Source organism: Canis lupus, chromosome 20, assembly GCF_011100685.1.
Source record: "Canis lupus familiaris isolate Mischka breed German Shepherd chromosome 20, alternate assembly UU_Cfam_GSD_1.0, whole genome shotgun sequence".
Classification (NCBI taxonomy): Eukaryota; Metazoa; Chordata; class Mammalia; order Carnivora; family Canidae; genus Canis; species Canis lupus.
The window spans coordinates 40180383-40186382 of record NC_049241.1 but is presented as its reverse complement, the minus strand read 5'-3'; the positions used below and the strand labels follow the sequence as shown (position 1 = coordinate 40186382).

The window sequence follows — 6000 nt, the reverse complement described above, 5'->3', positions numbered from 1 at the left end:
ATTGTTTTCATGGCTTAGAAATACCTCTTAATTTGCGTTCGAAAGAAATCAGAAGGGCCAAACGAAGGGTGGGTCAGCTGTGGCAGGGCCAGTTCTCGAGCCTGGCCAGCCTGGGTCGGTTGTACGAGCCTCAGAACCCGACGGGCGGAGGTTGGGCGGGGCGCGCCCCTCCCCCACTACCAGACTAGAGGCCAGGGGGGTTACCCGGGCGGGCCGGGGCGTGTCCCGGGGACGGACCCGGCCGGCCGCGGGGCGGGGCCTCCGGGACGGGGCGTGTCCCTCCGGGCGGGGGCGTGGCGGGCCAATGAGCGGAGCGGCTCGGAAGGAGGCGGGGTCTGTGCGCGGGTGCGGCGCGCTGCGGGGCGGTGGACGCAGGCAGAAGCGGGCGTCGCACGGACTGCCGGTCGGTGCCGCGCGGAGCTGGCGGCGGGATTGGCTGCGGCACTCGCGTGTCAGGCGGTTGCTAGGCTCCGGCCGCGCGCCCCGCCCTCGCGCTCGGCGCCCTCTCAGCGCCCGGTACGTGCTCGCGCGGAGGCTGCGGTGCGGTGCTCGCGCTCCTTGGGCTCGGCGGCGGCGGCGGCAGCGGCGGCAGCGGCGGCACGGCAGCTTGGCGCCGAGTCCCTCGGGAGCGGCGGCGGCGGCGCGGCGTCTTGCGGCCGGGAGTAGCAAGCACCTGCCGCGGCCCGCCCGCCGGCGCTCGGTGAGTGCGCCGCCCGTCCCCTGCCGCCGAGCCTAGCAGCCCAGGGCCTCGTCCCCGTGGCCGGCCGTGCCTCCCGAGGAACACCTGCTGCTGCTCGTGGTTTGGCCCAGGGTGGGGACACGGCCTCGGACGTCCTTGCGGGTGAGGCAGCGGCGCGGCTCGGGAAGAGCCGCCCCCCTCCTCTCGGCCCCTCAAGGCGAAGGCTCAGGGCGTTTCGCGGCCGGGCCCGGGCTCCGCGCCGCGGCGATGGGCCAGGCCTCAGCCCGACCCGCGCTTCGAGGAACGCGGGGCCTGCGCGTTGGCCGCAGGCGTGTGCGGCCTTCGGGCCGCCCCCTGGGCTTGCAGAGTGGGTCGTCGCGCGGCCCAGGGGGCGGAAGCCGGAGGATGGGGCATTGACCCCCCGCAGGAGGTGGGGAAGGGCGCTGCAGCCGCTGGGACCTGAGCTGCTCGGAGCCTTGGGGTCACCCCCCCTACCACACACACACACACACACACACACACACACACACACACTCTGAGCTTCTTTGGAAGCCTCCTGCCTTTTCACCTTTTTACTTGGTGTTTGGAAAACCAGATTCGCCAGCGGGTGTATTTGTAAAGTGTTTCCCGAGAAAATGATGTATCGGTTTAGAATCCTGCTATAAATTTCAAGTTAATTTCATACAAACTCAAGTGCTAATTAAAAATGCTTATTTTAATCTCTGTGACCTGTGAAGCTCTTAGATTTGTAAACTGACTTACTTCGGGATTAGTTTTAACGATGATCATGAAGTTTTGCCTTGGTGGGAGCTAGAGCCTGGGACAGCACGTTTATAGCCTAAAGTTCTAACTTAAGAGCTGGGCCTGCTATTTCCCTAAATAAGCGAGGAGAAGCGATTCCTGGCATGGAACCCAGACTCACTGCAGGGAGGGTGGTGTTTATAGGACATAAGTCCAGATAAAGAGTTGGATGTGCTACTAGGTGTTTTGGAGTCTGGTGTAGGTGGGATATTGTAACTTTACCAGGTTGTTCTTTGCTTAGTGTTCAGAGACATAATTTTGAAATATTCCTATATTTAAAAAGATTCAGCCTTAGAGGCATAAAAATCTCTAGTTGGAGTATGGAGTAATTGAATTGAACTTTGCTGTGGAGCCAAGGCATAAGAGCTCATGGCCTGCGTGTTTAAAGGAGGCTGAGGAGCCATTTCTTTTCTTTCTTTCTTTCTTTCTTTTTTTTTTTTCCTGAGGAGCCATTTCTTGGAGAACTAAGATTTGAGGAGAGAGTAGGATGCATAGTGTGAGCTTGTTCAAAGCCTGTAGGATACTGTATGAAAGGAAGAATAAGCAGTACTATATAGGCAACAAACACCTGGTTGGAACATGGAAGCTCTTGTTGCTGTAAGCCTTGGTTGAAAGAGGAAGAGCAACTCTTTACTGTTTTCAAAAAGTTGATTTGACAGGGACACCTGGGTGGCTCAGGGTGTGATTCCTGGAATCCAGTCCCACATCAGGCTCCCTGCGAGGAGCCTGCTGATCCCTCTGCCTGTGTCTCTGCCTTTGTCTGTCTCTCACGAATAAATAAATAAATCTTAAAAAAAAAAAAAAAGTTGATTTGACAGAAACATTCATTTGCTTAGTGAATATTTGGCTTCACTGCTTGCCTAATTTTGAGGTAGGTTCAGGGGACCCATGTAAAAGAGGTTGGTTCTGCCCTTAAGGAACTCAGTTTCAGGGAAGTGGGGATTAGGGAACCTGTGATTGATAGTATCTGCCCACTAAGTGTGCTCACATGGTGCTCTGGGAGCCCTGAGGAGAGGGAATTCCTAAGCTGAGGCTTGCAGGGCCAGCAGGAATTAGCTAGGGGACAGCAAGGTCCTGACACTTGGAACCACATGTACATGAGCTCCTAAAATAGCACCTGTGAGTCCTCCAGCTTGGCGAGTGGGATCCCTAGGCCTTTCTCTTTGTGAGTGGGAGCTCAGACTTTATACTCAGGTTGCAGAAGCCTGAGACGGCTTTTAAATTAGTGGAGTGGCATGGTCCAGACCTGTGTTTAGAAAGATCTTGCTGGTGGCCACAAAGGTAGTGTTAGGGAGGAGTGGGTTTAGGACCTCTGGCTGTGAGGTCAGCAATAAGAGGAGAGATGAGGAGCCAGCTGAGAGGCTGAATAGGTTGGGCAGAGGGAGTGCCAAGCTGGGGCTAAGGGGGCAGGGAGAAGAAGCCTATATTCAGAAATGTGTGGGTCAAAAGAGTAAGCATGACCAAGGATTTCACTATTATCTTCTGCAAGTTTGCTTTTATCAAACATTGAGAATGATGAGGTATGGGGGCAGGGCCTGGGACCACTTACATTGAGATTATTTAGGGAAGAAGAGGCATGGCATTTAATTGTTAAAAATCTCTCTCACTTGAACTTGAGGCATTGCGTTTTCTGTTGGGCAGGGCTGTTGTATTGATCTCAGAGTAGCGGTGTTTTCTTTTCTCTTCTCTCCTCTTTCTTTTTCTTTTTTTTCTTTTCTTTTCTTTTCTTTTTTTTCTTTTCTTTTCTTCTTTTCTTTCTTGTTCATTCTGGATGCAGATGAGTGTACATTCAATCCTTTACCTCACAGTTGTTCCAGTCTTTCCTGCTTTCTAGGTCAGTGATGTGATCGAACTACATCAGTCACGGTCAGGGGCCTTCTGTATTTCTTCTGTGTGCACCATTGCTAATGGTTATGAGAATCCTTTATATTGACTGAGGAAGCAGAGTCCTAGATGAGGAAATGTTCCCAAGGTCACGCAACTGTCAATGTGTGGCAGAGTTAAGATTTGAATCCAGGTTGAATATTTGGCTATGCCCACCTGCATTTGTGTTGCATCAGGCTGATGATGGGTAGCCTTGGTTAGGTGCTTCTCTAGTGAACATCAGGCCCAGATGCCTGGTGATGGGCACAGCACCAGGGCAGTTTGGAAGAAGTGATCAAGGACTCCACACAGAATTCTAGGAACATCCTGTGAGGGACCATTCTCAGAAACTATAGTTTGTCTGAGCCTTCTTTGGGGCCTGTGCTGGTGCTCTGGGCATGATGCTGAAGTAAGCCAAGGAGCTTGGGTCCTAGGCTGGCGAGGGCAGGCTTTAGGGTGGGACTTCATTTGAACTGGACCCTTAAGAAAGGTTAGTGGTTTGATTGGTGAAGGAGTTGATGGCAGGAAGGTCACAACTCTGTGGAAGGAAAAGAGGTTAGCAGAGGCAAGGGATGGGAGAAAGACTGGACACCTTTTCTGTATGTTCTGAAAGATTGTATTGGAACCAAAATGCCCCATAGAGGAATTTGGGTTATGTAGGAACAGGGATCCTTGAAGGCCTTGGAGCACAGCTGTGGTGATTTTAAGACGTGACAGTGGGATGTCTGGCTGGCTCAATCAGTAGAACATGGGATTCTTGCTCTTGAGGGTATATGTTTGATCCCCATGCTGGACATAGAGTTTATTTTAAAACATTTATTTATTATTAGTAGTATTTTTTTTCTAATTTTTAAAAAAGATTTTATTTATTCATGAGAGAGAGAGAGAGGGAGAGGGGCAGAGACACAGGCAGAGAGAGAAGCAGGCTTCATGCAAGGATTCCAATGTGGGACTTGATCCCAGAACTCTGGGATCAGGCCCTGAGCCGAAGACAGACGCTGAGCCACCCAGGCTTCCCAGTAGTATTATTTTTTAGGATTTTATTTATTTATCCATGAGAGACACAGAGAGAGGCAGAGACATAGGCAGAGGGGAAAATAGGCTTTCTGCAGGGAGTCTGATATGGGACTTGATCTCAGGACCCCGGGATCACGGTCTGAGCCAAAGGCAGACAGACCCTCAACCACTGAGCCACCCAGGTGCCCCTATTTAAAAACATTAAAAAAAAAAATATATATATATATATATAAATATAAGCCTCCATTGTGAGTGTGGAGACTGGACTAGAGGCAAGTTGGTTACTGTTATGGTCTGGTAAAGAGATGGGGGACCTAAACAAGAACAGTGGTCAGCAGGGGAGTGAGTAGAGAGAAAGAAGTTTCAAGATGAGGCAGTTTAGCGGACATTAGGGACCTGAATGGTGCTGGTACCATCAAGGATCTACTATTGAATAGAAGGGGCAGGAGATGACAATGGAATGTAAGGCAGCATCAACTAAGCACTGGTGAGGACTTGAGAGATTTGGTATAGAGAGGGGTGTTAGACTGCAAAATGGGATTGGGGGGGCAGTGTCTGAGGCTGAGTCTGTGGCAGGCAGTCAAGATGAGTGGCTGTCCTCGGTACAGCTGAAAATGGAGGAGCGGAAGACCAGGCCGTGCCTCAGGACCAGGGAGTGGAGCCAAAGGAAGTGTCCTTTGGGGAGAAGTTGGGCAAAAGACTGACCTGGAGGCTGAGCTGGGCCAGTGGGATATCCCTGGAAGTTCTGAGTGGGATAGTGCTTGTGCCCCAGTTTTGAGTCTGTTGAAGGAAGAAGAAGGTAGAGGTAGAAAGAAGGGGTTGTGCTGTTGGTTTTTATGCCCCCATCTTTTTCTCCTTTTCTTGTGTTGACATTCCAGGCCTAGAGTGAGGTGATAGTGGTTTTGAATATACACGTGATTAATCTGGTCATTTCCCAGTGGGTCTTTCTGTGTCCATGCCTTTGGGTATTATTTTAAAGCAGTCTTCCTATGAGACACATAACCTGGTTTACCTTTTGACCGTCGTATTTCACGCTGATCATTAGTAATGCTGCTCAGATAGCAATTTCTATAAATAGGATGTTAGAGTAGTTTACAAAATTATACCAGCCAGAGGGCTTAATTTAGCTTTTTTTTTTTTTAAGATTTTATTTATTTATTCATGACAGAGAGAGAGAGAGAGGCACAGGCACAGGCAGAGGGAGAAGAGAGAGAGAGAGAGAGAGAGGCACAGGCAGAGGGAGGAGAGAGAGAGAGAGAGAGAGAGAGGCACAGGCAGAGGGAGAAGCAGGCTCCATGCAGGGAGCCTGACATGGGACTCCATCCCTGGTCTCCAGGATCATACCCTGGGCTGAAGGTGGCGCCAAACCGCTGGGCCATCGGGGCTGCCCTTAATTTAGCTTTAATGAATAGTGTTTCCTATTTTCCTATATTTTGGGTTTGATAGCTAAGCGTTTTCTTAGCTTAGCTCTGGGTCCAGGATAGGAAGATGGTGGGACACCATGGTACAGTATCATAAACTGAAGGTATCTAAGTTCGTGAAGCTGTTTTGAGTTCTCTGTTGGATGGGAATAAATCCAAATGAAACTTTAGCAGTATGCTGATTTAACTTATACTTAAAATTTTTTTTTAAACAAAAAT

The 6000-nt window shown here is 50.5% G+C and overlaps 1 protein-coding gene across 1 annotated transcript in view; it reads left to right on the top strand.

Moving 5' to 3' along the window:
* Positions 1–395: 395 nt before the first annotated feature.
* DAG1 (dystroglycan 1) overlaps positions 396–6000 on the top strand; it is a 70304-nt gene continuing 64699 nt past the window's right edge. Inside the window, 1 exon segment of the mRNA NM_001033992.1 lies at positions 396–516. The gene's annotated coding sequence lies outside the window, so the exon portion shown is untranslated.